We start from the raw sequence: 20,393 nt of genomic DNA, 5'->3' as shown, positions 1-20,393 counted from the left end.
CATGAATGTTTATTTCGAAGCACGAGTTTTTAAATCAGAGTGATCTTTAATTCCTTCAAAATGCCCAAATCTAGAGAACTTTCTTGAATTCCCTTCAACTTGGCAAACAGTACTCGGTACCATGTTATTCTGGGGACTTGAGGATAAAAGAGGCAGGAAATGGGATTAGCTGCTGTTGCACTACACAGGGCTTTGCGTGATGCAGGAAAAACACCTTTTCCCAAACTGGTCAGCCCCATGTCAGGCACACAGCTATCCAAGCACAAGCCAGACTGCAGTCCCACTACCCCACCTGGGGCACCAATGGCCAGTGCATCAACTGCCCAACCGAATGAAAAAGCCCTGGAATGAAGTCTCAATACACCCTCCATACCTGCCCCTGCTGCATCCTCAGTAATACAAATCACCCACCTACTTTCAACTCTAAAATTATAGAAGGAGAAACTATCAATCAAATTATGAGCAAAAAGATGGTATTTTATTAACTGTTGTGACTCCGACTACCCCCTGGTGTGGACTAAAACAAGGTGGAGCCATCTGTCTTGAGCTGCTACAGTGATTCCAGGGAACTCAGCGTGGCCATTAGAAGTGGAAGCTGACAGACCACTGGATCTGTTTTTCTCTGCTATCAGGAGACATTTCTAGGCCATGCCGAGGGATTTCTCTAATGCTCTTAAACTGGGATGGCTTCTTTATCTGTATTTTGCACAGCCCAGCTTGGATGTCCATGGAGTTTCACTCTATCCAAGATCGCAATTCTATCAGCCAGCACAGTCGTGACCTCCTTTACTTGGCCACCACCGTCGATAAACACAGCTGCATTCTAACTTTTATCATCCTGTATTACGCAGGGTGCCCATGATGTCTGCAAACAGAGTTTTAAAAAATAGACTGAAGACGTCCTAAGGGCATTATATGTATTTGCCTCTGTTTCTAAACTATACAAACACTCTGTAGGAACTTATGACTGTCTTATCCCCGAGGTCATGAATTCCTTAAGGACAGGGACCCCGTCTTATTTCTTTTTTCTACTTTATAGCTAAAATGCCAAATTTAAAAATCATCATTATTACAATTATATTCAACTTCTAATGCAACTATTATTATAATGTCATAATAAATAAAACTTGCTCGCAACAATAGTACCAGAATTTTTATATTAAAATAAATGAAAAGCATAATAACAAAGTATCTATAATCATATAAGTGACCTCAGAAAAATAATAAGTTTTTCTAATACAGGGACCAGTAAAGTATAAAACACAAATGGCCAAAACAAAAAGCAAAAACCTGACAGTGTATTAGCTATACCTCTTAGTTTTATTTCATCAGAAATTTCATTAATATGGCATTTAAGTCAACAAATATTTATGGAACATTTATTACCTGCCGGCTCCTATTTTTGGCACTGGAAATAGAGCAAAAACAAAATCCCTACCCTCATGGATTCCAGTAAGGTAGAGACAGACAAAAAACAAACATATTGTAATGTCAGGCAGTGCTAAATGCTATAAAAAGTAAAACAGAGTAAGGGTACAGAGTGACAGGAATGCAACTTCAGATACGGTGACAAGGACTGTCTGAAGAACAGAAGCCTGAATGAAGCAGGAAAATGGGTCACGTGAGCATCTGGGAAAAGTATTCCAGGGCTTTGAGATTAGTTTATGTTTGATGCATTGGATGTTGAGGGCAAGAGAAGTTAAAAAGTATTACAAAGAGTGAGAAAAGTCACTCGTTCCCACTTGCCAGGGACTGAAGTAAGGTGTGGAGAGATGAAACAGAAGTGTTCCCCAGGAACTGTTTCTCCCTAAGAACGCAAGTCTCCTTCCTGCCTGCCTCCCACCCCAGAGAGTCTGCAAGGTTTTTTAAGCCTGTGTGAAGAACAGCACTGCTTAGTGATAGACAAGACTGACAGAAGAGCAGGATGAGAGGGAAAATAAAGTTCAATGTTAGCCATGTTAGGTTTGGCAGGTGGTGTGGAAACCAAGCAAAGGACATGAAGGATATGCCAAACTGGAGATCAGGTGAGGAGGCTGGAATTGATGACTCAATATGGGAGTTATCAGCATATAGATGTGTTTAAACAGGACTAGCTGGATGACATAACCCAGAGCAGTGCTGTCCAACAGAACCTTCTGCAATGACAGGGCTGTGGCTAGTGGCTATCATACTGATCAGTGGGGGCCTAGAGAATGCGTATAAATGAAGCAAAGAAGAGATTTAGGACTGAGCCCTGGGGTTAGTTAGCATCCCCGAGTCAGGGAGAGGAGGAGAACCAGCACAGGAGCCTGAGAAGGAGAGCAAGTAGGGCAGGAGAAAAATCAGGAGAGTAGTGCCTCCCAAAAACCAGATAAAGAAAGCTTGAAGCAGGAAAGACTGACCAACTGTGTCAAATATTGCTGAAAGGTTGAGTAAGATAAAAACTGGGAACTGACCACTGGATTTAGCAACATGGAAGTTACTGACAACGTTGTCAAAGAGTGGTCTCAGTGGAGTGGCAAAGGGGGTGAGGAAGCGGAGGCAAGGAGTTTAAGACAGCTCTTTTGAGAAGTTCTGCCATAAAGGGTGGCAAGGAGGTGGGGGGCAGCTGAACAGAACATGGGATGGGAGAGGTGGTGCTTTTGTTTTGTTGTTTTTTTTTTTTTTAACAAGTTACATTACAGCATGTTTGTAACCTGAGATACTACTATAGTATGTTTATATAGCATGTTTCTCCAATGGAGAAAGGAACACAGATGAAAAACTAGAACGAGAGGAGGTAATTACAGGAGCAGTGAGTGGGCAGTATGAAGAGGATCTGATGGACGAGTGCTAGGAATACCGGCAGTTCACGTAATGGAACAAAAAGGATGGCAGAGCACATGAGCACACGCAGGAAGGTTGGTGTATCTGGCAGTGAATGACCAAGGTTCGGGTGCTTCTCTTTTCTTAGTGAAATAAACTGCAAGGTTGCCGGCTGAGAGTGAGAAGTAGGAGGAGGTGTTAACTGATGAGTGGAACAGGGTCAAAAACAGCCGCCTGTGAGAGACTTCCCACGAGGCTGCCATTAGTAACTAGGATGGAGTTCGGCTGTTCAATCCCTGGACCCGTAGCGCAGTCCAATTCCCCAACATGTTGGCAAGCATGGCATGACAGAACGGAGGATGTCAAATACCTTATGGGAGTCTAGATAGATTACAGGCACAGCATTCTCCCATCTGTGTATGCAGCGTCCCTGCCAAAGGTGGAAACTGGGTTATCTGGAAGGAATCATTCTTAGAAAACGCTGGTAACCCTTACTGCTCATCTTTTCTATCCGTAAATATTTGAGAATCTTTAAAATTGATCTCTAGAATCTTTGTGCAGGTAACATCAAGCTCACTAAAGTCTATGGAATCTATGTTCTCGTTTTATAATTTTGGAACTTTCGTCCTCCACTGTCTTCTAAAAGTGTTCAAATTCCCCAGAATTGCTCAAAGATTACCTGCTCATCAATGACATTAACGCATCTTCTCGGAATCCGAACCTGTGATGTGAGCTCATTTAGAGCAGCCAGAGGTTCTGGTGCAATCTCCTCTCTAATCGTGGGCTTAAATTTTCTATTATTATTCTTATATCCAGCTTTATTAATCTGTGTGGAGATCATTCTTCATGTCAGAGAAGTCAGAAACAAAACAGAAGCTGAGAAGTTTCATTTACCCTCTGTATACAATTATAGGGTCAGGTTTGTTTTTTTTTAATCTTTAAATTTGAGTATAGTTGACACACAGTGCTACCTTAGTCTCAGATGCACAACATAGTGATGCAACTTCTCTATACTACCCCACACTCACCGCAAGTGTGGCTACCATCTGGGGGCCAGTTTGTTTAAAACAAGCTCGCTGTTTTCATCTTCTATATATAAAATGTAAAAGGTCAGCCTTAACCTTTTTCAAAACCTCAGCTCATTATTCTCTTAGGGTTGTACTCCTCTTTTATATGAGATATCGGTACCTACATCTATAAATTTTTGTTACATATTCTTCTTTCCTTCTTCTGCACAGGTTATTTTAAAATATGAGTTCATCTGACCACTTGACCTTGCTCTTTTCTTCACATACTATTTCCAGTTGTTCAATAAAAACTCTTCCTATGGCCACCTTACACACACTTTCCCTTCTGGGGACTGTATTCATGGCATTATATCTATCTTTACTTTGAAATTTAGGAACTCTATATTTCTTTTTTGGGGGGAGGGAACCCTGCATTTCTAATTCTCTATATGCCAGCTTTCCTCCATATTCCTCTTCCTGTTTCTTACTTATTCATTTACCATTTACTAAAACACCCACTTTGTGCTAGACACTAAGAACACAAAATGTGAAAGTAATTTCAGACTCTGCCTCTAAGAAGGTCCCATTATGGTGGCAAAGGCAAACCAATACACAGGGTGTTGTGTACTGAGTGATAAGAGGACACCAAATCTAATTTGAGTAGTCAGGGAAGCTTCATGAAGGATGTAATCTTTCATTAAAAGTTGAACATGTAAAGGAAGAGAGAAAGGGGGAAGAAAGGCATACTGACAGAAACAGCAGCTCAAGTCAAGTCCCTAACAGAATTATGGTTAAGTTTGGTATCAAAACGCAAAATGAGAAGCAGGAAAATAAGGATGGAAAGAGTAGTGACCAAAGATAAATAAAAGGATCTTCTGGTGGGCTGAGAGCTCAGGAGAGGTTGAAAACCATGAATTTCGGGTAGAATCACTTTTCTCAGATGGTTGAGATTCTCTAGCAGGGCTCAGCTGCTTGGATCTAGTAGTAGATAGTGCAGATTGTATCACTGATGTAGAAACGGGAGCTTTGGTGGGTGGAGGGAAGGAAGGAGGACTAAGGTACAAGTGAGCAAACAGTCCATATGGTCAAAACTGGGATATGGGCTGGCTAGGAAAGAGAAAGAGGACAGGCAGATGTTGATACACAAGTTGAAATACAGGCAGGCAATCACTCTCTCTGAAGAATAAAAAATGAGGAAATATTAAAAAGAAAAAAAACATGAAGGAATAAAGGATATTGCAATTTTTAGATTTCTGAAACAAGCAGCTCCAGATGATAACATCCAGAGTGTAACCAAGCAAGCAGGTGTCTGAAATGCAAGTTAAGGTCACTGCAGTTGAGTAACCACGAGGCTAGTTATTTGGACAGCAGGTCATTGTTAGCTCTTTTTTTTTTTTTTAAAGATTTTATTTATTTATTTGACAGAGAGAGAGACAGCCAGGGAGAGAGGGAGCACAAGCAGGGGGAGTGGGAGAGGAAGAAGCAGGCTCATAGAGGAGGAGCCTGATGTGGGGCTCGATCCCATAACGCGGGGATCACGCCCTGAGCCGAAGGCAGATGCTTAAGGACTGTGCCACCCAGGCGCCCCCACTGTTAGCTCTTAAAACGAAAACTCCTTGATGACAGGGATTTTGTCTTTTGCATTTACTGCAAAATCTACAGCATCTAGAACAGTATGTGGCACAACTATTTGTTGAATTTGTTAAATGAATGACACGGGTCTTTCTCAGGATTCCATTATGTCCATTTGTCTAATTAAGCCCTCATAGTGAGTCGAAATTGGGCTCAGAGTTATCAGCTCCCCTCATTATCTCCTTAACCTTCTGGAAATGAAATGGTCAATAAAATTAGTCAGTAGCGGCTCTGCTTTTATTGAGTGAGACTCCCCACAGACATTTGGATAGTTGACTATAATATCTTAGCTCTACTCTGTTTCTGTGATTAATTGCCACAACCCATTATCCAAAAGATCACAGAATTAAGCTATCACCCTCAGTCTTGTGGATTTTGACACAGTCATTTCCTTGACATGCTGTATAAAACTACCACACCTCCTCCCTACACCAAGTCATTACTGCCTATGTTCTTCAGTTTTAGGCATTTTAAAATACCTTGTCATTTCTGTATTTTAATCAGTGCTACCACAAATATTACAGTGACCACTAAAAATAGAATCTCAAGCTCAGTAACAGGATAATTAGGGCTCCCTACGTCACGAGGTTTGTTATCCAAAAACTATCAAATCTATCACTCGATCATTCATTCACCGTAAATTCAACCAAAATTTATTACTTACTCAATAAATATTTACTAAGCTGCTTACTCACTCTATTTTCCTAGGTTTTGAATTTGTTGTGAATAGTCAAACAGCATTGTGACAGTGGTGACAATAAAAGGCAGAAGAGTGTGAATCTAGCAATAACTACTCGCCACATGGAGCTGTGTGATGTTTGGCTTCCTTTTCCATGAAATGTCTATCCCACAGAGTTACTATGTAGAGCTTCGAAGATTATATAACATCAGTAAATATTCTTGGTAAATATAGTTCCCTTTAAGTGCCTAGCACTAGGTGACAGCAGAGAGTGCCATCTGGAGGAAGAAAGAGATCATTACAACCTTTCCTCAGAGCAGTGCGTATGGAAATGTCAATGTTAGGCTTTATGACCATACAGTTTTCAAGGAAGCACCGAAAATAAAAGTAGGAAGTACCAGTATATTTTGTCTTTTCCATGTCTTGTGACGTCTACAAAAAAGTAGCAGAGAAAAAAAGACAATAAAAAGTTTATAATAATGAACTTTACTCTTAGAACGTGATTAGAAATCATACATTTTCCTCATGAAATGGTGGTATCTGAAGGGCTCCACTCCTAACTTTCACCAAATGCCCAAAATCCTGGTAAATTCATTTTAAAAATAATATTATGTCCTTGCCTAAATTTCTTAATTAAAATAATATTAGAGAAATTACCACTGGAAAGAATATTTTTTTAAGAAATGTTATTATGTACCAAAAAGAAGGAGACTGCTATCAACTGCAGGCTTACTGAGAGGATCAAACACAACGCGACGCAGAATAATAAATATTCAATAAATTCTTTTGAATCAGAACCCTGAAAATAAGGGTTGGTCGTTATGGACTATTAATTACTTATGCTAAATTATCAATTTAATTATGCTAAATCCCATCTCTCCAGAGGTCAATATATATTGAACATAGATTAATGACTTTCCCAAAGATCTCATATATTCTTTGCAACACATCACTAAAAATTAAAAACCCTTTGGGGAAAATAATGATAACACTATTTATGCCATTTCATAAGTGAAATAAATAAAGGTATGAACGTGAATAAGTTAGAATCACACATTTTCACAATAGCAGAAACTTCAGACATCGTATTCTCCATCACCACATTCTACAGGTGACAAAAGCTGAAGCCCACAGGTCCACAGTCCCATGGTTAGGTCCCATGACAGTTGTCTTAGGAGTTATATGATATTTTTAGAGCTAATTAACTAGAACTAAAATAGCCAAGTTTAGAAGACACAGCTTTTCTTCTTCTGTCAGGTCAATTAAAAATTAGACAATGGGCAAAGAAGTTCCCTTAACACTAAATACTATCTCTAAATGTTATCCAGAACCTTTACTCGAGTCCGCTAGATTGTAATCTGTACACCTGGAAACAAGCTTCAAAAACCTCTCTGCAAACTTCTGCTTGCTGCACGGAGTGCAACTGCAAGCAGGCAGTAATCCTGCCTGTCTGTCCCACACTGTTTCACCCCTCCAGGCAAATATCCTGCCACCCCAAACTTCTCGAGGTGTTCTGTAGCTTCATGTTATCTTTCTCCACGTGTTTCCACATTTCCCATTTATGTCAAGAAGTAAATGAACTGGGGAAAAAAACAAAAACCAAGAAACAAAAACTCTGCTCCTCCTAGAAAGAAGTCTTTACATTTTAACAAGAAGTAACACCTTCAGTTCTAAGTGGAATTACAACATAAGAGGGGTAAAAGTTGGCTCTGATGTAGATGTTCCATATTAAAAATGCAGGACCATAGGGGCGCCTGGGTGGCTCAGTCAGTTAAGAGCTGCCTCAGCTCAGGTCATGATCCCGGGGTCCTGGGATCCAGCCTCTGCTTCTCCCTCTCCTTCTCTCCCTGCTTGTGCTGTCCATCAAATAGATAAATGAACAAAATCTTTATTAAAAAAATGTAGGACTATAGTAATCCTTAACCAGTAAATGTGTGTGGGGGGGGCAGTTGTACTGTTCCTACCTTTATTCTGTATTATGCCTTTAGGCTAAGTTAAAGCACAAAAATGTGCTGAATGAAATATTTTCAATTAATGTAGAATTGCATAGGCTGATAAAACTCAATAAAATGAAAAGGACAGTAGTTCAGGGGCAAAGGGTACAAATCTAAGAAAGCAGTAGACCCAGAAAAGTGAACATAATATTTTTATCATATTTTGGGGAGTCGACAGCACCGCCTGCTCCCCTCCCCCTCTAAGCCCATGACGTCTTGGTCAACACTCTCTATCGTGCTTGCCTGGACACCTGTGATTGGCCCAGAGAGAAGTCATCATGGCTCCTCATTTGATAAAGCTGGCCCAGGTACCGTGTAGCAAGGCAGAATTTTAAAATAAATTCAGAGGAAGTCACACCAAAATGTATCGAAGTTAAGCCCTTCAACAAGCAGTTCATTTTCCCTAAAACAAACAAATTGGGCAACCAGATGTCTCCGAAGAACCTGGGTTTGATCCTAAGCACCACAAAAGAATGCAAATTGAGACACTTGTGGTTATAGTGAGGCGGCAATAAACAGAGCTATGAAGCCTCATCCAGGTAGATCATCTCCCCAGGCTTTACATCCCTGCTAGAAGGAATGTGCTCGAAGTTTTACACCGAAAAGCTCATACATCCTCCAAACAGATCTGGATTTCTACAGAACAATGATAATGATGAAAATGATGTAGCTGCCATGTACAAATGACTACTACCCATCAGGCACTCCGAAAAGCGCTCCACTACAGCTGTTGGTTTAATCCTCATAACAATCTCGTAAGTACAATTATATTCCTACTTTGTCGCATGTTAGAAGCTGAAGCAGTTAAACAACTGCTTCAGGTCACAGAGCTACTAAGTGTCAGAGGCAAGATTCAGACGCAGGCAATCTGTCTGTATTCTGCATACAAATTTTATTCTCCCAGGCAATCATTAACTCCTCCCTCCAACAAACCAGCTCTTCCTTCCTCACTCCTATTTCAGTTGATGGCCTCTACCCAGTTACTCAGGAAGAAACCAGAATAGCACTTCATCTGGGGCCCAGTCAGTTCTTCAGCTTGACAGCAGCCACTTGCTAACTCTGACCTTGGCTTCTCGGCTTCCTCTCTCTAAGCCTCAGTCTTATCTAAGAACACGTCAAGTGGGGGCACCTGGGTGGCACAGAGGTTAAGCATCTGCCTTCGGCTCAGGGCGTGATCCCGGCGTTATGGGATCGAGCCCCAACATCAGGCTCCTCCTCTATGAGCCTGCTTCTTCCTCTCCCACTCCCCCTGCTTGTGTTCCCTCTCTCGCTGGCTGTCTCTATCTCTGTCGAATAAATAAATAAAATCTTAAAAAAAAAAAAAGAACACGTCAAGTGGTTGTGGATATTTAAACTACATGAGATAACGCACAGAAAATGCATTGCACAGTGCCTGGCAGACTGTAGGAAGATCAGTACTTAATAAGCGATTAGCGATCATTACCTAGAATCTGGTTCTTCCCCTCCAACGTGAGCCCTGAGCATCCTCATGCCCTCATCCCCTCTCTCACTTGCAATACTGCCAACCTCTTAACTGGTCACTCTGCCTGGCCTACTTTCCATTCAATCCAAATTCTACAACTGCTAAAAACGTCATTCACATTTCTTAAAATAAGTGACACTCCAATTCCTAGGGAGTAAGTTTCCAACTTATCATTATTATTATTATTATTATGCTCTGTACCTCCCTCACCATCTAACCTTCCCAATCTCTTGATACATCTCAGGACACACTCTACCACCCCATAATTCCTCCTAAGGGTACTCACTTTCTCAACACTATTTCACTAATGTGTTTTGTCACGTTGCTGCTGCTACAGAAATTCCTATTAATTCCCAGTTAATTACTTTCTACCTGCCTCTTAGGACTCACCGCATTGTGTTACAATATTGTATTGCTTCTTTCCAAACTAGATTATACTTCCCTTAAGAAGGGGAATTGGGGCTCATTTGTTAAAAAATATAAAAATCTTTTTTGCCTAACACAGTGCCACAAATAGTAAGAGCTCAACAAATAAACACCAATTCACTTAATACTAACTTGGATAGAAAACATCTGAATATTCAAATTCCTTTAGGAAATCTTCCCGCAGCTAAAGCTCTAAGAAATAAACAGCCACATATACAAAAGCCTTTTCCCGTTCCTTAGCAAGCATTTAAGGTCCTAAGGAAAGTGCTACAGAAACACGTAAAAACTTCACCAAATTTTTTTTAGATTAAAAACAAAAAACTTCAGCAATAAAATCTTGGGTGTTTATTCTTCCTATGTTAAAGATTATAATGCAGAGTATACAGTTTAAGAGTTATTTAAAATCAATTCTAGAAATAATGGTTTTCCATACCTCTTAAAGAGACACTATAAACATAGCTTGACATCTTATCCTAAATGTGAAATGAAAATAATAAAAATAATTTCCATAGCAACACCACAATGATCAGTAGTTTTTAAAACATATTTTGTATAAGGTAAAAGATTCTGTAAAATCAGCTTCAGAAATACTGAACACAGATACGTACAAGCCTTGAAGACACCACATGAGTGTACACAGCAATAGTTTCTTCTTATTCCTTCATAATTCTTACAGACACAGTGAAAATTAGCTTCATTCTAAAAACCTTTTAGTTGAGGCAGTCAAGTACAGACAAATGCATTTACTGCTATAAAACATTTCACATCAAGAAAGATTAACAGTAAGATCAAATTCAGATCCAGCCGCTTAATCTACTGCTCTCTAACCATCCATGAAGATGGATGGATAGTAGGAGAGAAGGGCATAGGGAGTGAGAGTGATAGAGAACAGAAATAAAAAAGGAATATATATTAAGCAAATGCATTTCAGATTCAACCTACACTTAATATTTTTTTCTGCCTCATTGAGTATCATCACAATTTAGTTTCTACCACCATGGTTTAAATGTAGACACATGCAAAGACAAAGGGTTAAAGCTATAAATGAATTACATACTACAAACCAAACACTATCACTTTGCATGTTGTATAAGGCATCTTTTGGCTATGAGATTACTTTCTTAAAGTGCATTAAAATGTTCAAGAGATTGGTGGCATAGTAGAAAGAATATTACTCTAAAAGTCAAGAGAATTTTTGTTTTTTGTTTTGCCTCAAACATTCTTTAAGGATTTCAGGCAAAATGCTTAAACTTTCTGATCCCCATTCTTCTTATACATATTAAAACAAAAACAAAACTAGATGATCTCTAAATATCTTCTAGGCTGTGAACTTTCATGATAGTACAGCATTCAGAAAATAGTAATATAGTATCAGTAAACATCAAAGTTCATTTAAGATTAAAATTACACATTCTAGGGGCACCTGGGTGGCTCAGTTGGTTAGGCACCCAACTCTTGGTTTCGGCTCAGGTCATGAACTTAGCCCTGTCGGGCTCCACTCAGCACAGAGTCTGCTTGAGATTCTCTCCCTCTCCCTCTGCCCCTTCCCCCACTCTCTCTCTCAAATAAATAAATAAATAAAATCTTTTAATATATATATATATATATATATATATATTCTAAATGTTTCCTTAAATTGTGCATAATCAAGTTTTGTCAAACTACCTTGCCGGGATTCTATTTTTTAGAAATAAAATGTAGAGAAAGTAAATATGTTTCAGCTGTATGGAACACATGACTTCAGAACTATTCTCCAAAATATTCAAATAAGGCCAACAAAAAAACCCTCAAGAACAGTTATCAGCATTACCACCTTTGGAAACATTATTAAAGAGGAAATCCAGAAAACAGTAAAGGACTTTAAGCTTTAATAAACTCTAACTTATAATGCATTAAAGATCTAATAAAGTCTAGACAAGCAAATATTTAAAAAGTAGCATAAAAGCAAGCTGACAGGTATAAGCAGCTGTTCTACAAGTTACACTGAGAAAACCTCCTTTTGCCATTGGCCAGGATACACTAAACTGTGCACTTCAATGAATTAATACCCAGAAGCAATAACAATGAATGCATTTTATGAACTGATAAATGTTTTGTTGCCCTTTCAAATAAGCCACATTAATATAATGAAGGAGAAAATCATTCCTAGCATTGTTTTAATTTCACACTCATCCAAACTCAGTATAATAATTACACTGTTGAAATAATATGTATGCAATTATGCTTATTCTTCTTCCATCTAAGGAACTCAAACAAGTGAACTACAGAACTAATAAGAATTCTGTTGTAGCAAATCACGTTTTGATCAGAGCAATCTTAAAGATGGAAGAGAAAGGAAAAAATTAATATACTATTACTGCTCTTTATAAGTTCATAATACTCAAGCATATAGAATTGGTTTCACTGATGCTAAATAAATTACTAAAAACACATTCGGCCAAAAACCAAATGCTACAACAAAAAAATTAAATATACTTAACCAAAATATATTTCCAATAAACAAAGACACAGTTAACTTTGAAACAGTTAAGCACAAGAACAAATTCCAAAAAAATAGCAAATCCATCCCAAAAACAATCTTGGGGATGGGACACGTAAACCATGTCAAAAAACAGGAGTAAAAATAGAGAAAAAATAGCCAACAACATTTTTCACAAAACTATAACAAATAATACTAAAATTTACACGGAACCACAAAAGAACCCAAATACCCAAAGCAATCTTTTCTTTTTTAGTGTTTTTTAAAATTTTAATTCCAGTATAGTTAACATTCAGTGTTATATTAGTTTCAGGTGTACAACACAGTGATTCAGCACTTCTGTACATCACTCTGTGCTCATCATGACAAGGGTACTCCTTAATCCCCTTCACCTATTTCACCCAACCCCCTGCCCAACTCCCCTATGGTAACCATCAGTCTGTTTTCCGTATTTAAGAGTCTGTTTCTTTCTTTCTTTTTTTTTTTTTTAGATTTTATTTATTTAGTTGACAGAGATAGAGACAGCCAGCGAGAGAGGGAACACAAGCAGGGGGAGTGGGAGAGGAAGAAGCAGGCTCCCAGCAGAGGAGCCTGATGTGGGGCTCGATCCCGGAACGCCGGGATCACGCCCTCAGCCAAAGGCAGACGCTTAACGACTGCACCACCCAGGTGCCCCAAGAGTCTGTTTCTTGGTTTGTCTCTTTCCTTTTGTTCCCCTTTGCTCATTTGTTTTGTTTCTTAAATTCCACATGTGAGTGAAATCATATGGTATTTGTCTTTCTCTGATTGACTTATTTCACGTAGCATTATACTCTCTAGCTCCAACCATGTCGTTGCAAATGGCAAGATGTCATTCTCTTTTATGGTTGAGTAATAGTCCGTTATACATATATATATACACAACACATCTTCTTTCTCCATTCATCTATTGATAGGCACTTCGGCTGCTTCCATAATTTGGCTATTGTTAATGACGCTGATATAAACAAAGGGGTACATGAATCCCTTCAAATTAGTGTTAGGCAAAGCAATCTTGAGAAAGAAGAACAAAGCTAGAGGTATCACAATCTCAGATTTCAATATATACAAAGCTGTAGTAATCAAAACAATATGGTACTGGCACAAAAACAGAAACATATATCAATAGAAGATAATAGAGAGCCCAGAAATAAACCCATGCTTATATGGTCATTTGATTTACAACAAAGGAGGCAAGAATATACAATGGGAAAAAGACGGTCTGTACCAGACCACTTTCTTATACCATACACAGAAATAAACTCAAAATGGATTGGAGACCTAAATGTGAGACCTGAAACCATAAAAATCCCAGAAGAGAGCTCAGACAGTAATGTCTTTGATACCACCACAGAAATGTTTTTCTAGATATATCTCCTAAGGCAAGAAAAAACAAAAGCAAAATTAAACTATTATGATTACACCAAAATAAAAAGCTTCTGCACAGTGAAAGAAACCATCAACAAAACAAAAAGGCAACCTGCTGAACGGCAGAAGATATCTGCAAATGATATATCTTATAAGGGGCTAATATCCAAAATATATAAAGAATTTATATAAGCTGATACCAAAAAACGAATAATCAGATTAATAAATGGCCAACAGGACCTGAATACACATTCTTCCAAAGAAGACATATAAACGGACAACAGACACAAGAAAAAAATATTCAACATTGTTCATCATCAGAAAAATGCGTATCAGAACCACAATAAGATATCATCTTACACCTGGCAGAATGGCTAGAATCAAAAAGGCAAGAAATAACAAGTTGAGGATGTGGAGAGAAAGGAACCCTGGTGCGCTCTTGGTAGAAATGCACACTAGTACAGCTATGAGGGAAAACAGTATGGAGAGTCCTCAAAAAATTAAACATAGCATTACCATATAATCCAGTAATTCCACTACTGGGTATTTACCCAAAGAAAGTGAAAACACCGATCAAAAAGATATATGCACCTCTGTTTATCGCAGCATTATTTATAATAGCTAAGATGTGGAAACAACCCAAGTGTCCATCAATAGATGAATGGATAAAGATGTGGTTTATGTATACAATGGAATATCACTCAGACATAAAAGAGAATGCAGTCTTGCCATTTGCAACGACAAGATGGAGTTAGAGGGTATAATGCTAAGTGTAATAAGTCAGTCAGAGAAAGACAAATATGTTATGATTTCACCCATAAGTGCAGTCTAAGAAATAAAATAAATGAACAAACAAAGAAAACAAGAGAAATGAACAAAACCCCCAGACTCTTAAATACAGAGAACAAACTGGTGGTTGCCAGAAGGGAGGTAGGTGGGGGAATGGGTGAAATAGATAAAGGGGCTTAGAAGTACCTGTATCGTGATGAGCACTGAGTAACATACAGAATTGCTGGATCATTATATCCTACACCTGATACTAATATAACACTATGTTAATTATATTTCAATAATAAATAAATAAGAAATAACATGCCAAACAAAAACCCAAGAAGAAGAGGAAAGAAAATTAATATTTCTCAATATTTATCAAATACATAACTAGACTTCAAGCATTGTCCCAAATATATATGACATACAATATATAATATATATAAATTATATAATCATATTGTATCAAATATAATTATATATAACAATATTCACAAGTACCATATAACAGAAATATTACTGGTATGATTTTAGACAGTTGAAATATCCAGAAATAGTCAAGAATGATAGCCAGTAAGTTCGATGAGGTGTTTCTAGAAACTACATTTCTCTGGTCTAGAAGCCTATATTCTTTTCGGCTTCTTAAGAGAGAAGAGACTTTCTTTTCTTTTAATTTTAATTTTTAATTTAAAAAAAATTTTTTAAAGATTTATTTACCCATATGAGAGTGAGAGAGTGCACAAGCCAGCGCAGAGTCCCATGGAGGTGGGGGTGTATCCCACGACCCTGAGATTACGCACTGAGCAGGAACCAAGAGTCAGATGCTCAACAGACTGAGCCACCCAGGTGCCAGAGAGAAGAGACTTCTTAAAAGAGACTTTGCAAAAGATATCTTAAAAGAAAGTTCAACTTTTCCAAGCCTTTCATTTACATTAATAATAAAAATAACTTATAACATTTTACAATTTTCAAGTAAGATCTCAAGAGCATTTTGTTCATCTATCACAAGAAGTCCATATGTTAGGACCTCTATTTTACTTATTTAAAAAGTTGGTCTTCTATAATCCGTCAGAGTCAAAGAATGAAAGGAGAAGATGCCTTAGCAACAAGAAAATAGCTGGAATAAAAATCTAGCAGGTTGTAGGGGATACAATTCTGGAATGTGAGTCAGACTGAGGCTCTGTGCCTAAATCCGTGCTCCAGCATCCCTAGATCTTTGATTCCCCATGTAGAGAATGATAAGATGGAATTTATCTCGTTACTTTTCAAGCTCTAAAATGTGCTGGCAGTGTTCCTGACATGTGTTAATGTTGCATATAGAGAAAGAAACTCTAGTCAAAGCTACTTGATAAAAACTAATCAACACAAATTATTTTTTAAAAAATCAGTGTTACGGGTTCAGGAATCCTGAACTAGTAAACCTTATGCTTATGTGCATACCCCCCCCGCCCCCACCAAAATATGTAGAGAAAAAAAATGGAATCCTAGAGTTAGTGCACAACCTAAACGTCACTTTTTAGTGTTTCACCAAGTTAGAAATTCTCTGTCTTCAATAAAGATTTTCTATTTCAGCTTTTGATAAGTTGTAGTTATTACAAAGTTTGTCTTTCTTAATTTAAAATGTATCTCCCTCTTACTTTCACTCTTTCCATTACAACAAAATTACTAACTAGACCTTACAGGAGGCATTGGTTGGAAATCCAGCTCTCTCCTAGTTTTTAACCCCTCATCTCTATCAGTTTCTTCACTGCCTAAAGTAAATATATATGTATATCCTATTAACACCTCCCTCTTTCAAGATTATTCAAGGGTAGTCTCCACTTGAAGTGGTCTTCCTGTCTCACCTCACCTCACCTCTCTGTGTACTGCAGTCTGATTTTTACCAAAATTCTTCTACAAAAACTAGTCAGGCCAAGATCAACAACAACCTTCTAACTGCCAATGGACACATTCCAGTCCTTATCTTATTTGATCTCTCTGAGGAACATAAGGTATATGAGACTACTAATCATTCATTTCTTGAACGTCTCTTTCTGGATTCGTGAGATACCAAATCTCTTTTGGCTTTCCTTCTACCCTGCTAACCACTTCTTCTCAGTCTCCTTAGTCAGAATCTTCTTTGCCAGCTCCTTCATGTCGGTGAGCCTCTGGATTCTGTCCTTCCCCTCACTTCTCTTTGTGTTTCCTTTGATGATCTCATCCACTTCTAAGGTTTCTAGTATGACCTATATGTTAATGGATTCCAAATCTTCATAGAGATGAATCCAGAACTTCTTTCAAATCTCCAGACTCTTATAGAACAAAACATACCCAGAACATTTTAGGGCAGTATTATAGGGTTAGACAGAATAATCTTAGATTAGGAAGCTCCATTCACATCCCTCTAATTTAGGGCTCAATTCATTCATTCTCAACATCCACAGCCCCTTTCCAAGGTGATAACTCCTCTAGTTACCTGGCACTGATATGACTAAACATCTTGATTTGCCTACGACAGTCCTGGTTTATATTTGCTGTCCCAGAGTAACTATTAATGACATTCTTTTCATTTTCAAAATAACACCTGTTTGGTCCATAAATTATATGATCATCCTACTTGCCCATCCAACCTTTCTGATTTTTTGCACACAACGAGATGAGTCTTCCTTCCTCCCTGAATTCTTTACTCCCTAGTTTTAGGAACCCTAGTTCCATTGCTAAGAAACATCCCTATATCCTCTCCCTTTACATAAGAGGATCATTTCATCTCCTCCTCTTAATACATCACTATATACTCCCAGATCCCAGCCCGGAAAGACAAGTTAGCATTATTCTGGTTATCACCTGGTTCCCAAGGTGACTTGTGCCTCATTATTATACCATTTTATCCACTTTTAAGGCTACATTATAGCAATATTTATAGCTGTTAACTACTGACGTTGAGTTTTTCATCTCCATTTACTGAGAACTTTGTCATACAATTCCTGACTTTCTCTCCATACAAGATCTCTTATTCTGAGGGCTGCATTATCTATAAAAACAAATAATCCTAACATACTAGGATTCAGAGCTCTTTGATCACCTTTTCCTTAATGACCCTACTTTGTAGAGGATGAGCATGGTTTAGCAGGTGAAAAATAAGTATGATAACCTATGGAAAGCATTTATTGACTAGTATATAGTACTTGATAAATGGTAGCTTTTATTAATATTACAGTTGCTGTAATTAGCACTATTAATCTTGGCTACCTACTATCATTGGTCATACTTTGGCCCTTATCATCACCTGCAACTGTTCCAACTCCAGAATCTCAAAGTTAGGACCTCACACCATGTGCCTATTTTTCCATCCCTAGTACGCCTTTACTTCCATTAATCCTACAACTTACTCATTGAGATTCTTCACCCTCTTTGTTCTGCACATTTATCAGCCCCATCTTGGCTTGGCTGTCTTCCTTAATCAAGCAGGATACCTCTGGTTCAGCCCTTCAGTTAGCAACCTCATTATCACCCTCGTTCCTTGACTCTATACCATCCCCCAACCCAAGTTCTACATCATACCCTCCCTTCCAATCCCCATCCAGATTCAGTCTAACTATATACTTTCTGCACCATTATGTAGAGCAACTGGAGAAAACTGTTTAACCATTCTGCTTGGCTGCTTTCCTCATTTGTTATTTCAATGGAGTTTATCACTATTCAGCAATTAGGTCAGTGGTCCCTGGTCAAGCCCCTTTCCCAATCACAACAGTAACTTTTCCCATGATACATACCCCAACCCATGTTCTTCCTCCTCAATTTCAGCAGATAAGCTGGCTCCCTGGAGACAAGAGATGCCATCCTGGACATGTACCTATATTATATCAGTACCTACTCTCTATTTCCCTTTCTTTTTTTTAAATATGAAGATGCATCACTGCTCTTCTTCAGGGTAACCCTTTCACCTGCGCTCTTGTTCCCAACCCTTCCATTTCCTCTGAGGTTATGTCTGATTATCTTCTTTCTCTTGCAACTTCAATTTTTGCGACTTCAATTTTCTTTCCTCTTCAATGGACCCTTCCCATCAGGCCACTAAAGTTCCTTGACTCTTTCATCTTTAAGGAAAAGCAAACTTTCCCCAATTGGATCTCCCTGCTCAAGCTTCCACCCACTGTCCTCTCTTCCTTACCAAAAGTATTTGAAAGGATGTGTTTACTGAATGAATGAAGACTTTTTAAATTTGGTTTAGACTTCTGAGTTCTAGACTGACCTATATATTTTGAAATTTTTAATTACATGTGACTTGGTTCCAACAAAGAAAATAACTACTTTCACTAAAGTGATGTGAACTGATGAATTTCACATCTTCAAATCTGTTCCTCCACCTATATTTTCAAATTTAAGATCAATTACCAGCATTACCATTCACCCAGACAAACTAGAATCCTTAAATCTCACTTTGATTCCTCCTTTTCTTTTATCCTGTACCTAACCAAGTCCTTTCTAAAACCTCCCACATCTGTCCCCTTTGTGTCTTCCCAGGGCTCCTACCATTGAGGCCTCCTCCCCTGACACTACTTCACAGGGATGTTGTGAGGGTTAAACACAATAATAAATGGGAACGTGCTCTGTAAGATGTGAGGTGCTTAAAAAGATTATTTAATATTATCACATGTTTGGCAAAGTGAGCAAGGGGTTAATATGACTTGTTCTTAAAAAAAACAATTCTGGGTCTTAATCAGTGCCTTGTTTTCTAATCACAAATTACAAAGCATCTGCTTGGCAATCTGGTGTATAATTTTTCTAGGAATCACTTAATGTCAAGATGTTCAATGTATAGTTTCTAAGCTTCACTACCCCCCCTCCATTTTTGAATTTAAAATATGTGATTCTTCGGGTTTCTGGCAAAAATCTATACTTTTCACTTTGTAAAGATGAGTGGCTACAGTTGTATAAACATTTCTAAGTATGTGCAGCATTCTCCCTTATCATTCATCTATTTCGACCACTCATTTAAAGTGGCTAGAAGTTCTCTTATTTCCTCATCCATTTTGAGTTTCAATTTCAAGGAATCACATTTGAATGGAACAATGACTAGCCTTGGAAAATTGTTTAATTCCTTTCTTGATTAATTAAGATGATCACACTTTAAGTATTATTTTTTCATATTATTAAATAAGATTTTTCTCCCCTCCCCTTCACTATAAGACTTGAAAAGCATTCAAAGTTTCCAAATGCATCAGGTCTCTCTCAATTACTATAAATCAAGGCCAGGAGAATTAAGAGAAACAAGGACAAATACTGGTGAGAAGCAATACCAAAAGAAAGTAGGATCCAAGAGAATATAGTGTTTCCACTGACTCCAAGATCAGTTTATAACTAGTTGTTAATCTGACAGTTTTTTAAAATATACTTTGAGAATATATTTAGGTTGAAAATCCATTTAAAAATATTAGTTTATAACCTGGGTTCTTAATGTAAGGGATAGACCTTAAATTCTAGGAGCCTGATATATTTTTGATACAAGTTTTACAGGCTAAATTCTATTGTTCCAAATACTGCATAATTTGAGGAAAAGATCTCCATTCAACATGTGATGGCCCATTGATTTCAAGCCATCTTTAATGAAACTAAAGAATTAGGATAATCCCTGTATATTATTGACTCACTAATAAAGTATTAAAAATACAGGTCATCTCCATTGTAATTTCACAAACGGCCAAGTGAAGCCACATTTGATAACAAGATTTCTGAGGCTAAAAAATTCTTGAACTTAAGCCAGCCATCTAAACAT

General features: G+C 37.9%; 1 protein-coding gene across 11 annotated transcripts in view; it reads right to left on the bottom strand.

The window, feature by feature from the left end:
• The window catches only part of LYST (lysosomal trafficking regulator), a 175,432-nt gene that overhangs the window by 152,353 nt on the left and 2,686 nt on the right, over positions 1-20,393 (bottom strand). The gene's annotated exons all lie outside the window — the stretch shown is intronic.

The sequence above is a fragment of the Ailuropoda melanoleuca genome, chromosome 6, assembly GCF_002007445.2.
Source record: "Ailuropoda melanoleuca isolate Jingjing chromosome 6, ASM200744v2, whole genome shotgun sequence".
Classification (NCBI taxonomy): domain Eukaryota; kingdom Metazoa; phylum Chordata; class Mammalia; order Carnivora; family Ursidae; genus Ailuropoda; species Ailuropoda melanoleuca.
The sequence above is the reverse complement of the archived record's forward strand: the minus strand, read 5'-3'. Positions and strand labels throughout refer to the sequence as shown.